The sequence below is a fragment of the Astatotilapia calliptera genome, chromosome 3 (genome assembly GCF_900246225.1).
Source record: "Astatotilapia calliptera chromosome 3, fAstCal1.2, whole genome shotgun sequence".
NCBI lineage: Eukaryota > Metazoa > Chordata > Actinopteri > Cichliformes > Cichlidae > Astatotilapia > Astatotilapia calliptera.
Genome location: NC_039304.1, coordinates 35,764,056 through 35,783,438, shown reverse-complemented (window position 1 = coordinate 35,783,438; position 19,383 = coordinate 35,764,056). Strand labels below are relative to the sequence as shown.

At 39.5% G+C, this 19,383-nt stretch overlaps 1 protein-coding gene across 3 annotated transcripts in view; it reads left to right on the top strand.

Moving 5' to 3' along the window:
* Positions 1–6,215: 6,215 nt before the first annotated feature.
* The window catches only part of dnmbp (dynamin binding protein), a 48,728-nt gene continuing 35,560 nt past the window's right edge, over positions 6,216–19,383 (top strand). For 2 of the 3 annotated variants that reach the window (XM_026163116.1, XM_026163113.1), the window contains exon 1: positions 6,216–6,569. The gene's annotated coding sequence lies outside the window, so the exon portion shown is untranslated. The remainder of the gene's footprint in view (positions 6,570–19,383) is intronic. The other variant, XM_026163114.1, reaches the window with a different exon arrangement.

The window sequence follows — 19,383 nt, the reverse complement described above, 5'->3', positions numbered from 1 at the left end:
ACAGACAAATGAAAACACAGGGCTTAAATACACAGAAGGAGAGACAGACAGAATGGGAGACAGGAGGGAAACACAGCTGGGGCAAATCAAGGCTGACAAGTCAAAGGAAGCAAAACCAGACACGTTAACATGAGATACGGACTTTCAAAGTAAAACAGGAAACACAGACTGAACTTACAGACGGACTCACAAGCAGACACTGCAACAGAGGGAACAGAGACTGGGAGCATGGCAGACACAGACACCGACTGGACACAGAACAGAGGGAGTATGGAAACCCAAACTTAAGAACTACAAAATCATAAACCAAGAAGGACCGGGGAAAATACAAAACAGAAACCAAAACAGAAAAACAGAAACCAAAACCTTCACAGTAATAAACCAAGACGAGAACACAAATAAAGGTACAAAACTGAAAACACTGGGTCAACGACCCAGGTACCCTAACAATCAAAGGGAATTGTTGCTGCAGTTGCAGTCATCTGACTTTACATCTTGCAGCAAAATAAATAAATAAAAAATACATAAATCTGTATTAATCATTTATTTTTGTATGCAAGTGCCTATAAGGCGCTTTATAAGGAATTTCAGTAAAATATTTATTTTAGAAGTTGGGATTTTAATAATAATTAGCAACAGTAAAAACAAAAAAGGTAACATAGGTAGTACAAAAAGGGTAGTATAAAAATACATACAAAATGATACTAAATTTCTATTTATTCTTTATTTACCCTTTTAACTCCTGTTTTAATTTATATTCCCATTTTTATTACATTTTTACATTTACACATTTCTTCATTTATTTATCTATATTTGTAATTCTTCTCAACAGACTGTAAAATTTTCGTCAAACTAAAATATTTGTTTTCCTTTCTCACATAGTTATGTTTTATTATACATGCGAGTCTTGCTAAAGAACAGAGCTGATTAATCTATTTAAATGAATATTTATTTATATTTATTTTATTTATTCATTTGGGTTCTTTAGGACTATTTCTGTGTGTGATGGAAATAATATATGGACATAGGAAAATGTGCATTTCAGGGTGCATACAGTAGATGTCACTGATGCATAAGAAACAAAGCAGGACTTAGTCAAATAGTTACATATTCTTTCTGTTGAATTGAATTTCTCAACAAAAGGACGCCTTTGTTTTTTTACTCCAAAAGATATTCCCTCACACAGGATTTAGATGGGTCCAAACTGTCCCACAGATGTCACCGCACATAGCACATGTTCAAACTTCATTCAGGGAGCCCTCGTTCCCATCATTTGTTCCCACCATTTGTTATCATTAAAAGACACCGATCCCCTCAGCACAGTAATGTTTCCTTACAGGGTAATGATGGTCCCTCAGAATAATTTAATAATAAGAATAACCTAAAATTATTCCTGCCTTTATGTGGACCGTGGCAAAAAGTTAAATCCCCTCACTTTAGAGTTAGTGGCTTAGATGTTTGGGTTTTATCTTCATACAGATTACAACACTGTTATAAGTACATTTGAGATGTCTGTGATGTAATGTTGTTACAATTTCCTTTTGTATGGCAGCAGGATGCTCTCAGACACTAGTTTTTGATAGTTGTAGAGCCATATCATAGTGCTGACTTGTTGTTATTTATTTGGTCCTATAATAACTCACTGAAGTTTGTCTATTTGAGACACATGAACAAACTGCTGATCAGTGTGGTGCTTCAAACAAATGATACACAACAAGCTAAAGTCACAAGACTGAGCCTCGACTTCCTGCAGATGGCAGCAAAGGATCCCGTTAGGTGGAAACATAAACGTCACTGACATCATATTTCATGATAACATTTTGTAGGCAAAAAATTGTTGTGTAATTTTATGATATGTTTTGTTGACCAGAGAACAAACCTCTAAACGTGTTTTTCAAACTGGAGTCTCAAACCTGCTCTTTCAACAGGTTTCCCTCAGGCAGGTTGAAACTAAAGTGAAACTATGTATGATTTATGATTTATGGTTCGACAGCTTCTCTGGATCTATTATGCGGGCCTAAAATTCACCTTCAATTCTTTTTTGCTGTTAACAATTGACCTTTTCAGTGTGTGTGTGTGTGTGTGTGTGTGTGTGTGTGTGTGTGTGTGTGTATCTATCTGCTCCAGATATCTGCCTTTCTGTGTCATTTCCATAACAAGCACAACAGCCTCTCTCTGACAAACAGGAAAGAGGGAAAGCGTACTTCACCAGGCATTCTGTGAATTTATGACCCCGACTTTCCACAGAAACACATGAGGAAATCCATAAATAGTTAAATACAAAGTAAAAACAGTAGATTACTGTAATTCAGCAACAAATTTTGTAAGTGATAATGCACAGAGAATCGCACATATCCGTGTGTTTCTTTGTGTTTAACTTCTGATCTCTTCTGTTCTTTGTTTTAATTGTTTTAATAAAAAACAGATATTTCCCCTTTTTATTTTCTGAAGAGAGAAAAATGAAATGGTGCTGGCATCACACGACTGCACAATAATCCTGAAGTCAAAAAATGACTATTGCCTGCTTGAGATTATCATGTGACGTTATCATGTGACATTAAAGCTTTTGTTATGGTAAAATTGAATCATAATAGTCATTAATTCATCCTTACTGCCATCAGTTCAGGGATCAGTCTGGTAACTACAATAACTTTTCTTTTGGCCAGTCAACCACCATAGCTCATGTTTCTCAGAGGCAACACAATCGGATGATTGTGTGACAGCCAGTGTATTCTCTTCACACAAACCATTGTAGTGACGCTTAACTGGCAGGAAAATATTGAAAGACAACAATAGACCCACATTTTGCCCTTGGATGAAAGTGGCTACTGTGAAAAGAAACAAAGCTGGCGATTCATAAGTGGTTAATGATCTGGAGTGTTCCCAGCTGTAGTATGCATTTGTGTGCGTGCACATGGGGTTGCACTTGTGTAGACTGGTTAAATGTGGCGTCAATGAAGCCCACCAGCAGTCCAGGCATCTCCCACACTGATTTATCCACATTCAATGAGTCAGGATGATGGAGACAGTCAATCCATCAGCTAATCACATGGCAGCAACTCTGTGCATTTATACATGTAGATAGCACAACCAGCTGAAAGGTGATTTAACAGAGTACTGACAGAGATTAAAAGACAGAAAGCTTTTCTCTCATATTGGCTTCCTGTTAAATTCAGAATTTAATTTAAAATCCTGTTCCTCACATACAAGGTCTTGAATAGTCAGATGCTATCTTATCTTAATGACATGATAGTACGGTATCACCCCATTAGAGCTCTTCACTTTCAGACTGCAGGCTTACTTGTGGTTCCGAGAGTGTTTAAAAGTACAATGGGAGGCAGAGCCTTCAGCTTTCAGGCCATCTTTTGTGGAATCAGCTTCTAGTTTGGATTCAGCAGACAGACACTCTTTAAGATTAGGCTTGCATATAGTTATGGTTGGATCAGGTGACCCTGTCCTTCCTTAGTTATGCTGCGATAGGTGTAGGCTGCTGCATTCCCATGATGCATTGAGTGTTTCTTCTTCAGTCACCTTTTTTACTCACTATGTCTGTATACACTTCTCTGCATTAACTTATTAGTTATTATTCATCTCTGGCTCTCTTCCACAGCATGCCTTTGTCCTATTTTCATCTGCTCACCCCCAACTGGTCGCAGCAGATGGCTGCCCCTCCCTGAGCCTGGTTCTGCTGGAGGTTTCTTCCTGTTAAAAGGGAGTTTTTTCTTCCCACTGTCACCAAAGCACTTGCTCCTGGGGGTCATAGGGGTTTTCTTTGTTTTTCTCCATTTTCTTTGTCTTATCATAGGGTCTTTACCTTACAATATAAAGTGCCTTGAGGCAACTGTTGTTGGGATTTGGCATTATATAAATAAAACTGGATTTTAAAAAGTTGAATTTAATTTAATGTCAGAGGACTATGGCCAGACTGCTTTGACCTGATAGAAAGGCAACAGTAACTCAAATTACAAGTCATTACAAAAGAAGGTTTGCAGAAGGCCAGATGGCCTACAGCAGCAGAAAACTATAGGCATCCACTCCTGTGGGCTAAGAACAGGACAATGAGGATAAGATGCAAATTTTCTCACCACAGTTGGTCTGACGTGATGATTCTTGAGGTAAACATCATGGAAGCATGGATCCATCCTGTCTTGTATCAACAGTTTAGGCTGCTGGTAGTGGTGTAATGGTGTTGGGGATATTTTTCTGGTATGCTTTGGATCCATTAGCACCAAATGAGCATTGTTTAAACAACACAGTCCACCTGAGTATTGTTGATGATGATGTCCATTCCTGTATGATCAAACTGGTTTCTTGAATAAGACAAGAAACAAAATATGGCAAGAAGAAAGTGAGTTCAGCGTACTCACCAGATCTCAGGCCAAAAGAGCACATTTGGGATGTGGTGTATGGGAGATTCACATCATGGATGTGCAGCCGACACACATACAGCAACCGTGTGATGCTATCACATCAATATGAACCAAAATCTCTGAAGAATTTTCCAAAACATTTTGTTGAATCTTTGCCATGAAAAATGAAAGCAATGCTGATCACAAAAGGGGTTCCAACACAGTGATAGTGCTTTTTAATAAACCAGCATAAACAAAAACTGTAAGCATTTCTGTTTATGCTGGTTTAAGTCCATTTCAATGTAGGCGACAGTGTGTCCGGTCCTGTATCTTTTCCTTTTCCGTGTCCTCTGCTCAAAGCTAAAGCATCCAACTGACTGTTTCCTCCCATTGTTCTGCATATACAAGATCACATATGAGGAAGCTGTTATTACTGCAGAGGCAGCAAAAACTGATTTCACACCACAACACCATGGCTGCGAAAAGATCTACCCAACATATAATTGCTCATGCGGCCACTATGATTTTCTGTCTCTAAAAAAAGATTTCAGCGTCCTAATGACTCCAAATGAAAGAGCTGCAGTTTGAGAAGACAGCCACATAAGAGGATACTAGTGACACCTTCCTGCTGGGTGTCAGAAAGCTGTATTAAACTAAATTCTTCTTCTTTACATTTACTTCTAGTCCCAAAACACTTACCACATTAAAGAAAAAAATCTCAACAGTCAGGATTAATTTCAGTCAAATGACTTGTGTGGTCACCAAATAAAGAAAGACGGAAACTCACAAGTTCCAAACTTGGGGATGATGTTACTTCCTAAAACTGCTGTGAACACTTTTTTTTTTTGGTTTGGGTCAACGTCACAGTACAAACGAGTGCTGACCTGTGGTGAAATGAGACTGAAGAACCGAGAAAGCATTGGTATATATTTATTCCCTGCTTGTAAACGGGTTTGTTCTGTCTCTCAAAGGGCTTCTACAAGCAACATGTGACTGTATTATTAAAGCTGATTAAAATGACTAGGTTAAGCAGCAAATTCTAACGTTTGGATACATGGTTTACAAAAATATTGACTATGCTAGTCCAAGAAGACCCTGAAATTAAACAGAATTAAAGATTTTAAAATTTAGAGAGCCACTCTAGTGGATTACATTTGAAAAACTGTAATCAGCCAGTTGACTGATAACTGAAAAAACAGAACAAAACTGGATGCTCTCTGTTCTTGTCTAATAATAATGTGTCATATGTAAAAATGGCCCAGGTCGAAGTAATTTTCAGTGATCTAGAGACATATAGAGAGTAATAAAATACAATACTGGATGCAAATGATAAAAAGGCCCCAAATTTCGGATCATGAAGTTAGAATATTCAGGCTCCTCAAACATTGAGTTTCCTGCAATTTTTTTCTCCTATATGATGTCAAAGACAGCGAATAACCAGCTGCACCCATGTACTGTTTAAACCTTCTGTTTTGGAAGAGTAACCAATCACAAGAAACTTGGCCTAAAAGCGCCATTTTAAGCCAAGCTTCTAAGGTTGCTTTATACAGTGGATTAACCTAGGGGCTGCTAAATTATAAATATTTGAAATATGAGTCATGCCAAGCTACTTTAGCTGATTTTAGGAGTAAAAATATCAAGATGTGTATGCGATAGCATAACGTAAGCTAATGGGCTTCTGCACTGAAACAGGCCCCAGTAGTTATCACGTATATACTAATCTATTCATTTTTGAATAAATAACAGTGCACACATACATACTCTTCTAACACTACTTTTGAAAAACTTCATATAAAGCTAGAGTAAAAGTAGCCAGGGTGCTCAAATCTTTTCAGTCAGGCATCAGCCGAGCCAGCCGCGGGTCTGTTCGGGAAAAGTGGGTGGCGTTGAAAGTGTGTAAGCATGGAGAGGAGAGGCGCAGACCAGCTCGGCTCTTCTCGTGGCTAATGTGATGACAGCTGATTACATCGACACCCGCAGAGGACCACAGCCGGACCGCTTCTTGCGTGTCAACATGTTTTAATGCCTTTCGCAAACAAAACCACACAGCTCTTCTAGGAAATAATGACTCGGCGCACAGCTCCGAGGCTGTGGGACGCGTAGCTGTTAAAAAGTTGCGGTGTCGTGGAGAAGGGCAACTCCGCCAACACCGCACCACATCACCAGGCTCGAGAAGTTGGGTATCTAGTCTGAGTGGATCTAACGGCCTGGTCCCAAAAGGTAAGCAAAGCGCATTGAAAGTCAAACGTTGACTGCTACACGGTGCCAGTCGAAGTTTATAAACACCGGGGTTCAGTTACATAGAAATACGCGGTTTTTTGTCTATAGCCACGACATCAGTTTTTTCTCTACTAGACCTGAGACTTTTACAATTTGTTCATTGAAGTGTGCGCTCTAATAGCGGCACTTTTGGGGTGTACCCCATACATGACAGTCCGCAGACACGTCCTACGGTGTGTTAATACGCAGCTATTACTCCAGCGGACTACTGACGTGAGCTGAATGAGTGATGGCAGTAAACACAGGTGCTGCAGACTAAATAATCCCCCCGCTGTCTGTCTGTCACCTGTGGTCGTCGCTGTCAGTTGTTATGCCATGTGAGCGAGATCAGCACACACACACACAGCCACACACACACACACACAACCGTGTTTCCATCACCTCAGAGGATATAGCATTAGTGATTTACCCCCCAACTCTTGACTAGCGTTAAAGTGAAGGGGGATTTCTTCTTGATCTTTCAATGAAGTCATCACACACATTGTGATTTTGTAAACAGATGTCCTCAAAACGAGAACCGCAGGCGACATTGTGGTCTGACGTAAGTGCACGGGATCTTCAATGTTACATCACATACTTCCGAGATTAGCGATATTGGTCATTTATCGATATGTATATAATGGCAATAATGTAACTTTGCAGATATCTTTGTGGATAAAAGTTTGATAACTTAGAAATAATCAGATCTGAGCGCGAGACAAACAGTACTGTATATGGTGGACCAGTCATGATACCAGTTTTCAAGTTAACAAAAAATATGATATTGTTATTTCACATAAATGAGGTGTTTTAGGGTTATATTTAAAAAGGAAACCGATCTGGTCATTGTTTATTACCATCCTAGTAATTTACCATGAACATGTAGCTTTCTCTGCCACTTTCTCTGCAGACAGAATAACAATAGTCCACTAAACAATAGCTTTTTCTGTAACAAAAGCTTTCCTTCACAGGAAAACAGGAAAACACTTGATTCTCAGTACTGTTTTCAAGATGATAACAGGGTAAACTGAGAACAAAAAATTAAGGTCGTAAACAAAAAAACCCCCAGTAACATCATAGCACACTTTTTAGTTGTCTGATGTAATGAAAAAATAATATATAGTAACGTTAAGTGTAAAGTGTGAGAATATTTTTTATCTGGTTTGAGGTAGTGCTGTGTTTCTTGTGACTTGGCACCATGTTTTTTGTTGACGTTACGGTACTCAAATAGAGTTGGTAAAGTAGGCTGCTGCTGTTTCTGTCTAGATGCTAAATTCTAGCTGGTAGATTTTTCTGGACTTCAAAAGAAACGTAACATATTTTCAACACAAACATTTTTTGTTTTTGGTAAATTAATGCTGTCTGTAGACGTTACTGATAGGTAGGAGTGTTGAGGTTTGATTGCTGCCTGTCTCCAACATTTACATTATTGTTTTATTATTATACATAGCTGCTAGTCAGTTTTGTATAATACTAACAGATGGCTAATGTGGCTATTGGGTAATTGCTAATGGTTAAACAGCTGGTGTTAACCTGTGCAACAGCCAAGTTACAGTAAAATACCCAAGTGTTTTTGAAACAGAGCTTTACTGACCTTTCGAAGTACCCCAGAAAGAGCTGTTTAGTGCTGTGAATTGTTCATGTGTTCAGCTGCTAGTGAGGGGAGGGGCTGTGTGCCTGCCTATCTGCACCCGTGATACTTGAGGATGGCACTGTTTGTATCAATATTGTTGCAAATGCGTAGCTAATCTGTTCTTTTTTTTTTACAAACCTTACCGAAATAAAGAGAGCCCAATAGTGTGATGGTTAACACATTCACCTAATTCCTGGAGATTGCATCAGGTGGGGAAGCTGGTGTAAAAACACATGGCGCTTCTTCTATGGCGACCCCTTGTGAAGAAGAAAGTTGAAAGTAAAGAAAAACTAAGCAAGCGGCTCCTTAGCATTTTGTGTACAACTAAATAGTGAACAAGTAAAGAGTTGGATCTGGATGAGAAACTGAAGACACTGCGTGCTGATACGGACATGACCCGTTCTTTACAGGGTAGCTACAACCTACAGCATAATGTACAAATAGAGCCTCATGTTGAGTTAAATTGGTAATTGAGATCATGAACTCATTAGGAGAGTGTTTACTGAGATCATAAGGAGGTTCGTGACAGATTTGTATACAAACTGACTTCATTTTGCAACCAGAAGAGTCGCCTCAACTGGTCACTCCTGGCACTTTCACATTGACTTTAGGGTCGGAGGTTGTATCAACTTTTATACACTCTTTGGGCCCCATGGTGGGTTTGTCATTGGAGATCAGTTCTGTACATATACATCCCACTAACTGCTTAACAAACAGAATATTTACATTTATGAATAAGCAAAGAGTGTTTACAAGAGCGTAACTGTACTTTCAATTTTAATGTGTCTATTTCCTGATGTGCATGCTTTTACAGTGAGTTAATGGGTAGAGTGATAGATTAACTAGTTCCCTCTTGTGCACCATTTATTTCTGCATGTCTCTTGCAGGACAATGTATGTATTTACTTTGACCGTGCAGACTAACTTATCAACATGGATTCGCTCTGCTGGGTTGGTGATGTTTGAATCTTCGTTTATCGCCATCTTTGGTGTTTGTGGTTTTATTCTGCTCCATATCTGCATGAGCATAAGCAACAAAAATGGTTATGTTATTTCGGTTTTGCACCTTTGACATTTTTAACACAGTAGTAAAGTCATGTGCACATGTAGACTCACACCATCGACTGGCAGTCAGTCAGAGTATCTGTAGTCTTTGCTTCAGTTTCTGTATTATACCCTCATGGTTAGCAATCGCACTGCTTTGGCAGTGACACACATCTGTCAAACATTGTAATCCAACTGAAATCAAAAAGTTACTAGCTTTAATGAAATTTTAGGTATCTGTTTCTGTTATCTTGCCCTCTTTTTGTGTTTACCATCCAGTCACAATTTTGGATGCACAGAAACTTCCTGCACACTAAATTATTAATACTGGCAGCACGATCCTATATCAGCAAAGAAACCTGAGATGTTTGACTCAGTTTGCTTGTATTACACGCTGCACAAATGTTATACATTATTATGATTGTTACAAACAATAAAATGCACTCAACAGCTGCTGCACAGTATCCCGAAGGACAAGTAGCAAAAGTAAAAGTAACTTAAGAAAGCATGGGGAATTCCATTTTTTCTTCCGATTACAAAGTATTCCATCACTTCCAAGACAAGGTATTTCCCACACCTTAACAATGACAGCATCGCTCGCAGTCTTTGTTGGCAGCACAGTTTTGGTTTGGTTGGCTTAATGATGAGAACGGTTAGTTATTTTGGACTTGATGTACCGGTAAAAAAAAAAAAAGTGAAGTGTCCAAAGGAAGAACTTAAGCATGCATGTTTTGGAAGAGGGAACTAAGTAAATTAAGGCCTGCTCGTGTTCATACGAGCCAGTTATGTTGGCACAATAAGACACATTGTTGACAAAAAAGCTTAAATCTAACAGACAAGTTGGGACGGTCACCGAGGCGGAGAGACTGACAGAAGTTTTTCTTACTTGTAATGTGATAGACTAAACAAAAGAAACTCAAAACTTCACCAAGGCTGAGTGATTTGCTCAGTTTGATAGCTGGCAGACATTACAATTATAGACCTTTACTTTACTTCTGAGTAAAGCTACATCTTGTACTTTTTCTTTCTATGACTCATCGTTAGCTTTGTTGAGCTTTTACATCCTGTTTCATGCAACCATGTTCATTTTTCTCAAATATCTTCTTGTCATTGCACAGTGATTTAAAGATAGGTGTGGTTCACGCTTCAGTGTTTTTGGCAGAATTTGTGCCAAATTCCTACAAGGCTGGTATTTCAGTTTTGTGCCCAGATGATTCCAGGCCAGTCCCAGTAAAAGTTATCCCAAGATATAATTAACAAACATCAAGCCCCGTAAGGAAAACGCGTTAAAGAAGCCTAGAAATCGCCATCTTGGAAGTCTCTCGCAGTGTCCTCAGTTCACCCCGAATTGTGTAAAAGTTTGGAGAGAACATGTGAAAGGTTTCACCCTCCATGAATTTATAATTTTTCTGCTGGCACGTCATGGTTTGATCCCTGAGGAAAGACATGTTATGTAACAGCTCATATGCAAGCTATTAGGAGTCATCCATGTTTTAAGGGTGCGGCATATCCTCGGGTACCTCTGGGGTCCTCTCAGGAAAAACCCTCTGCCATCCAAACACATCTCTTGTATCTATGACAACGAGGCCTCGGCTCTCTGAGTGCAGTCGTCTGAGCTGTGCTGCTCAGTGTGGAAATGTTTATGCAAACGAACAGTTCCACCCTGTGTGTGTGTGTGTGTGTCATGCAAGCCATTGATATTCAACACGTGTAGGCTTTAGAAAGGAATGGAAGGACAACTATGTGAGTGGAGTGAGTCATGGGAGGAAAGAAAAAAGTAGTCAGGATGAAGTGGAGTCTGAAAAATAACTGCATTCCCTTGTGGAATGTTTGTGCGCTGGCCAAGCTGCAGAGATGCAGGAAAGCAAACTCAATGAAAATGTGGAGGCGGAGGTGGATCTGGCTCTATGGATGAGCCAAAAAAGAGTGTTTCCACCCAGGGTTTTTCCCTACATTCAGCAGCAACACTTGCAATGTTACTTGAACTTTCCTCATAGCTTTAACCTTACCAGCCCCATAATGGGCATTTGAAATCAAGTAAATAAGTGAAATACTAATTGTCATTGTGTCCAAAATAATTGACTGCAGAAGATTTTGGTATCTAGAGGATTTATAAACAAGACTGGGTTGGCTGCACTGCTGGAAAACATAGGTGTGGAAGATGACTGATATGAAAAGCACCATAGATGGGCTTGTCTTGCCATGACCCAGTTAACTGTTAGGAAAGAAAGCAAGTAAGAGCTTAAGAGCTGCTTTGTATTGCAGTATGTTTTGCTAACCAGAGGATATTTTTGCGTAATACTGTAATTTTACAGTCCTCAGACAGATATGATATGTTTAAGATAAACAGCATAATGCACAGGTCTCCAGGAGTAAACTGCAGAAGATCTATAAAATAATGACATGGCTTCAGGAGGTGGAGAAGTGCCTGCATTTGTTTTAAAGGCCAGGGGGGACCTATGACATACTCACTTAATTCTATACCTCGGGAGACACCTTCCCTAATTATTTCAAGGTCTCAATGACTAGTTTCAATCTAATCACATTTGTTTTCTAAAAACAAGTTGGTGACACCATGATGGTTAATTCCAATAATTATAGTTTAAAGGCATTTTCAGTTTAAATCAGTTTGTTACATTTTCAGAAATAGCTTAGTGACTTTCTTCTTCCTGAACATTACGTCGGTATCGGAGATACCCTCCAAACATCTGTTAACGATTAATCACCAACCATGAGTGGCCGGTGTAGGTTACTGACAGTCGTTAGCAGTCGTTGCCACAGCTGCCTGTAGTTTGCATGGCAAACACTGACTTGTCAGCAAACACTCGTGAACTAGTAGCCGAGCAGTATTTAAACTTGAGAAAGTGCGACTCAAACTGGAATCTTTGAATATTTGCCTTCAAAGTAAAAGTTGCACCTTTAGAAATGTGTTGGTGGTAACAGTGAGGCATAATGTTTGCTTTTTTTGGTGCTTTCCGTGCAAGCTAATGGTGACCGCTGCGATCTAATGATCAAAGCAAGATTACAAGATGTTTCTGTGCACAGCATATACCTCCTTGCATCACGGAATATACATTTTTTGACGGTGGTTGCCAACCAGTATCTAGGCCTCTGTATTAGACTAGTGAAAATCTAGTTGGCTCTGTCATATTGTTACCATTATCATTCTGTTCTTGTATTTATGTGTCCAAAATACTTACGTTACATGATGCCTTGTATATTACTTCACCCTTTACACTTAACTTGAGTATGATTAGAAGTAAAAGGAAGAGTTTTTTTTCTACTGTAGAAATTGTTTGTACTGATATGCAAAGTTGGCATGTTAACATGCTGTCTAGTAGGTTTGGATGCTTTTGCCGTTTTTCTCTGTGTAGTCACTGGGGCCTGCTCACATGTCTGAGTAGAGCAACATGGATCCGCCAAATATTTAAACAAGAATTTGGCATCTGCGGTCATTTGAATCAGCTCGCCAGATGTGTTCTCTACATGCAGCTGGCTGAGGCCATGGAAGTGCTGCCTCATCTGGATGAAATGCATTGTAAAGCAAGGCTGCGCTCCTATTTCTTCTGTGCCCTTTTTATTTGTTGTTTAGAGCAATGCGAGCTGCTTTTTATGCATGCATGTGCATAAGTTGACTGCTAGAAAAACAATCAGCAAACATTATATTTTTGTACTTTGACATTTTTTTTTAAATTTTTCAGACATTTTTATGACTGATATTTTATAAAGCAGACATGGAATATAACATAGATTAGACCATCAATCATTATAATATCGTAAACTAAATAATCCCATGTTTACGCTCTGCTTCCGGTCTTTGTTTGTTTAAAATAAAACTCCACTGATATCTCAATTGGTCATGTCATCACCCCACAGGAGGCCTGAGAGCCATTCACTCTATAAACACATGGCCATAAAACCACATGACTTGTGTTGACAACTGTCAGGCCATCTCTTTCTCTCCCTCCATCCTATGTGCTGAAAGACCAGATGGCCAAAAGCGAGACAGCAGATGTCCCAGTATTTCTTTTTTTAAATATCTAGAACAGTCCACCTGCTTTGATTATGCTGTTTCGGGGTGAATGTGTTTCGCTGGACTCAGCATTCTGGATGGAAGCACGCTGCACTGCTGCACAGCCAGAGTCCCCGGTAAACAAACTCAATGAAAAGACGCCCAGCCAACTCCAGAGGATTCTAACAGTGCGTTAGTGTGCGTTTGTGGGTTGCACAGGCACGTGCCAGCCTGCCACTTTAATATGTCTGAATAGGATGAATGGCACAGAGGTCACGCGTCAGTGCAAGCCCTGTCCTGGAAGGCACGTAGATAATGAGGCAGCGGCTTTATTGTTGGCATCAGAGTTCGTTCAAATAAAAGATACAGGCAGTCAGCAGATCCCACTTCCTCCACTGTGGTCTCACACTGAGTCACTGCTTCAGCTGGAGGATACCTGTGTGCAGGGAAAAACTCGAGATGCCACGCAGCAGTGGCAAAGACGGATGAACTGATGTAGTTGTAAGAACGCGCTGAACTCCTGTCGCGTCGTTAAAAAGCAGTTATGGAGCGTAACAGCTGCAGCTACACAGTTTTGTTCTCATTAGTGATTCCTTTGCTGATTGGTTCCTGAACAATCAACTCACTGTTTGATCTCCAGAATGAAAAAACATGCAATCATTTTCAGTTATGGCTTTTCCGAACTCTAGACAACAGCAAATGCTGGTTTTTATTAGTGAGTGGATGCCACAGCTTTAATCCAAAAGACAGCATTAATCTTGTCTTGAGTTTTGAGGTTTAGCTCATTAAGAGCTTGTTGTTAGCTTGATGGTTGTAAATCGACCAACGCTCATTTTTTTCTCCCAGTAAGTCATAACCGGGAGGAAGCGCACCTCTGGAACAGATAAAAACATGCGTCCTTCATCCTCTATTCTAAACGCCACATACCTAAAAGGTTTACTAAAAGGTGAAGATGTTTCAGGGCCATGTCCCAGGTCAGACAGTAGGTTCATTGTGCGACGTGTCAGCTGTGAAGTGTGTGTATGTTTACACTGTGTGTGTGTGTGTGTGTGTGTCAGCTGTTGACTTAGCTGTCTGTCGTAATCCTGTTACTTTCTACAGGACGGTGCCAAGTGACACACGCTAGTCCCAATGAAGCTGTTTCATTCTCCCTGAAATAATCATTATGTACTGTTGTGTTTACTGTGAAGATGTATATAAACCTGATATTAAGCTTTAATGCAAGTCCAAGTGCTTATCAAGACCTCATAAATCATAATGGAAAGATGAGGTCTTCAGTGAGGATCTTCCACTCTGTGAAATGGCCCTTGTACTTTACAAAGAGGCATTTTATTGCTTTGGGTTAACGCCTAACACGTTACAGTCAATATCATTAATGAACGCATAATAAAAAGAACACGTGTCGATGGCTTCTAGCTTTCTGTGGGTTTTGTTGTGGGTATTTTCTAAAGTTAAAATGTAATCTGTTACCATCCAGCACAGGTCTCCTGTCTTTTTGGTGGAAATGTATTTTCTCCGGACATGCCTTTCCCCCTCCTGATGCGACTTTGTTTTTTCACTCTTGTTTTATTTTTCTTTCATTCAGATCCAGGAAAAATAATCCTCAGCTCTCTGTGTTGTGAGTCAGGATGAGTCACTGACATCTTGAAGTGTGTTATTCTTTTACAAAGTCGGGGGGAAGAAACGACCAGCATGTTGATTATTAGACATGTTAAATGTGTTGTTGTTTTGGTATTTGAAACTGAGGGAACATAATAAAGGAGTATCCTGGCATTCTTTCTGTGTTTTTCATTGTTGGGATGAGTGGTCTGCTGTTTTTGGTGAAAATATGACACTGGCCTGATGAGTAAAATGAGCAGTAATTAGCTGAGATGACACCAAACAGGCCGGCTGGGGAGTGTTTTTATACTACAGCTGGGGCTTATTGTGACTGAGGCAGGGTGATATGACCAAAGATATTTATCACGATATACATTTGAAAACATTTGCGATAACGATATAACTGACGATATAATTGACACTAGACAAACTACTTTACAACTCCACAACTTTATTGGAGCAAAAACCCCCATCAATGTATTTTCACTTAAACAAGCAGCTGTTTTATGTGCTTTAAAGTTATACAGAAATTTAACAGTGCAAATGCAAATCCTTGCTGACAGTTTAACCAAAAGGCATTTCCAGTGGAAATTGGCCGACATATCCTCAGCATGACCATGTATAATATCCGCAAAATTTAAAAAGAGGTTATATACACACACAGTACGGTAAAATTATGTTGAAGCACAGTACGTATCACTCCGCGAGGCTCCTGCCTACGGTAGCCGTAATGCTCCGACAATCCATCAAGCGGTGTGGCTTCGTAGCTTAGCAAAGTCGTACTGAAACATTTGACAGATTTTCAAGGGCCGTGTTCCACATAAAATCGTTTCGAGGTCAGTAAACACAACCAGAATTCATACATAAGGCACATGGGATTATAAGGGGCACTGTCGATTTTCAGAAAAAGTGTGCCATATTTTCCAAAAAACACGGTAATAACGACGGCCCGCTAGCATGCTCTACCAAAAATACTGCTTTGTTGTGTATCTGACGGACGAAAGCCAAACCAGTCCCACACCACTGAAGTTGGAGCATTTTTACAAACCAATTCTGGTTCATCCGTTTCATTCAACGATCCGCTTTCGCCCTTCTCATTCTGCATCGCTGCCATGCTTTTTCTGCCATGTGTGTATGAAAACAAAGGCACTGCACACGCGTGTTTTACCCATATTATCGTTGCCCAACATTATAACAGTATTACCGTGAACGGTATGATATGGCCCAGCCCTAATTGAGAGCTTCAAGAAGTTTTGCCTTATATTATATATGGGAATATATGTTATGTTTTCCATATTTCTTAACTAATTATATCAAAAACACTAATACTGATATAATATAATTGATTTTATTTGTGTAATAATGATGATTAGCACAGGTTGATAGCTCAGTGCTGTTAGTGCTTTATCAAAGCTTTGCTTTAGTTTCCACAGAAAGTATAAAAGATGGATGTAGCTACTGCCACGTCGCTTATTGGTGTCTGAAATCCTGTTTTGAACCCTCGAGATGAGCGTTTCTGTCATCACCATGTTGGCTACAATAATAACGGATGTGGCGAGAAAGGCAGGTCTGACTGAAACTGTACGCTCATTGGCTCCTTACTTGTGACGGACAAGTTTTTACCCAGTGAGTATCTGGTTTTGTAACTCAGGAAAAACCCGAGTTAAAAACATGGTGCGACCAAGATTTTAAAAATAGAAATAATTTTCTCATTTTCAATATTTTGTTCAATATAACCCAAAAATTTGTGAATGAGCCCATAAACTCAACAGGAAAGTGGTTACAGAGGTTGAGACGGTAACCTGTTTTCTCATAGACTTCAGTAGGACCAGAGATGGCAATCACAGCAATCGCCTTCTGCTGGACTTTTGTTTTTTTTAACCTAGAAGCCACCTCAATGTTTACTTTGTACAGCTCTTATGTGTTTTAAAATGCTAATCTCGCTTTAGAACGAAATTTCAGAAACCAGTGGATGATGTAGCAGTCATCAAGTCCACCTTTTATCCTGTTCGTGGTTGCTACCTGTGTGGACGCTCCAATGTTCTGGTATTTTAACAGAGCAGAAAGTAAAGTGGAGGGATGGAGAATAGTTCCCGCATGCAAGAAGCATTTAATCCATGGTTATATTACAAGCAGCAAAGTTACTTTTTTACAGCGAGCAGAGTCGTTCGCAATGTTTCAGGTTTCAGTTCACTTTTCTACAGAGAGCGGTCTATAATGAAAACTTCAGAAAGTACAAAAGCCTCTGTGTTTGCTCTGTCTGTATTTAGCAGCATCTTTATTTACGAGTGCATACACACAGAGCTCTGCAACATCACTTTCATTTACCCCCTTTTAGTTGCCCATAGCTGACTATGAGTAAGATTCCTTTCTTTGACTTTAACAAATGCTTTAAGACTTAAAACAACTCACACATTTATTCACGTGACACATCAACAGTAAGTTCATTCACCAAAACTCGCCCAGGATCTGATTGCAGATTATGTTTTAAGGTTTTATTCTACACATCCAACAGGTTGGGTGTAATAGGCAGATATATGTAGGTTTATACAGTGGACCTGTGTGTAATAACTACAACTGTGTTGAAGTTATTCAGCTGAGTACTGTTATTGTGAGTTGTTTACTTGTAACCTCATCAGATGTAGTAATTTGTGACCTGCTTTTGCACTGATCTTTGTGAACTGCACTGATGATGATGGCTGAAATGAACTGGCTGCATTTGATTAAAAAACGTGTGCATTGTCAGAATGCCTACAGAATTTTCCACTGCTTTCTGCCACACAGTAATTTTGTTTCCTTAGTAAATCTGTTGCTTATTTATAGGTGTTTAAAGGAATAAGACAAATTGAAAGTTGGGCCTAATTAAGGTGTTAGAGGCATGTTATGCAATCAACAAAGTTTTCCACTTCTGGAATAGTTTGATTTTATCAGTTTATTTATTATTATTTTATTATGCGTGTCTGAAACAGAACTCTCTTGTAAATAAGACATTGAATCTCAGTGGGACTATCTGTATAAAAAAAGGTTAAATGTAGTAGTTGTCGTGGTATTTCACTCTTTCTACTCTAAAGTTTGCAATATTGCATGTCTGGGGACTGTTGTGTTGATATTGATTGACACTAGGGCTGCCACGATTAGTCGACTAGTCACGATTATGTCGACTATTAAAATCGTCGACGACTAATTTAATAGTCGACGCATCGTTTGAAGCTTTGTAAGATCACAAAGGACGCAGGAATGAGTAGTAGGATTTAAGAGTGTAATAACGGACTGAAACAGAAGATGGCAGCACTGCATGTCCAAGGATGCCAGCTGCCGTTAAACCCCGAAGAAGAAGAAGCTGTGTCCCAGAATTCATAGCGCAGCCCAGCGCAGTTGTCAACAATGGCGGCAGCTAGTTAGTTTTAACTTTACTCTTATTATTCTTTCTGGGTCACAAAATAAACGTTTAACATATTTTCAGGCGAGAATGTAGCTGTGTAAACCTCAAATATCTGCTCAGTTTATCAAGACACCACATATTTTCAAAAGCGCTCCGACGTTTTCGGAGACGTCTGTTACCCACTAGCTCGTTAGCTAGGCGGGGGCAAGGCTAACTAGAGCCGTGAGAACACCGGACTCCCGGCAAATCGTTTTCAAACCCACCGCCGTCTTTCGCTAGTCAGGTTAAACATATATATAAGTCACTTAGATAACTTAAATGTTATTGTTTGGCTTTTTTCAGTATTTTATTTGTTCCTGAGTAAATCGGTTTGGCTGAGATTAAAGGTATAGTTTTTGCACAGCTAAAACTGTCAAGCAGACAGCTGATTATCAGAAGTGTGAGATGCTGGAGAATATACTCCGGTGTCCTGTTATATTTTAGAAAGCAAGGAGTTTATTAAACTTCACCGAAACAATCTGCAAATTTCATTAAAAATTAATAAACTACCATCTTGTCTTTATTTTGAGTTAGCACAAACACTTCAAGCTGTAAGCTAATGATAGTTATATAAGACCAGATGCTGCTGGTGCAATAAGCTGTACGTCCAATGGATGATGATCTGATTAGTCGACTAATCGCAAAAATAATCGGTGACTAGTCGACTATCAAAATAATCGTTTGTGGCAGCCCTAATTGACACACACACATAGATAGATAGAGGGATAGATTTATTTTCTTGCTTCTAATATCTGAAGTTAATAAGATATTTGATTTTGGCTTAAACCTTTTTTTCCTAGGAACTGGAGCCCTGAACCTTTTTAACTATAACCTGACAGATTTGCATATGACAACACAAATAGCCGCTGCACTTGGATCACACATTAGCCAGTGTTAAACTGCCAACTTGCTTGTAAACTCTGTGCAATGCTGCTTTGCATCAGTATGAAAATACTGATCAGTGCGTTGCATCATGCATGCACCGTCAGCTCCCTCGCCTAAAGCAACACAGGGTATTTTTTGGAATGTGAAGACTTGTGAAGTGACACAAAGAGGACGGCTGTGAA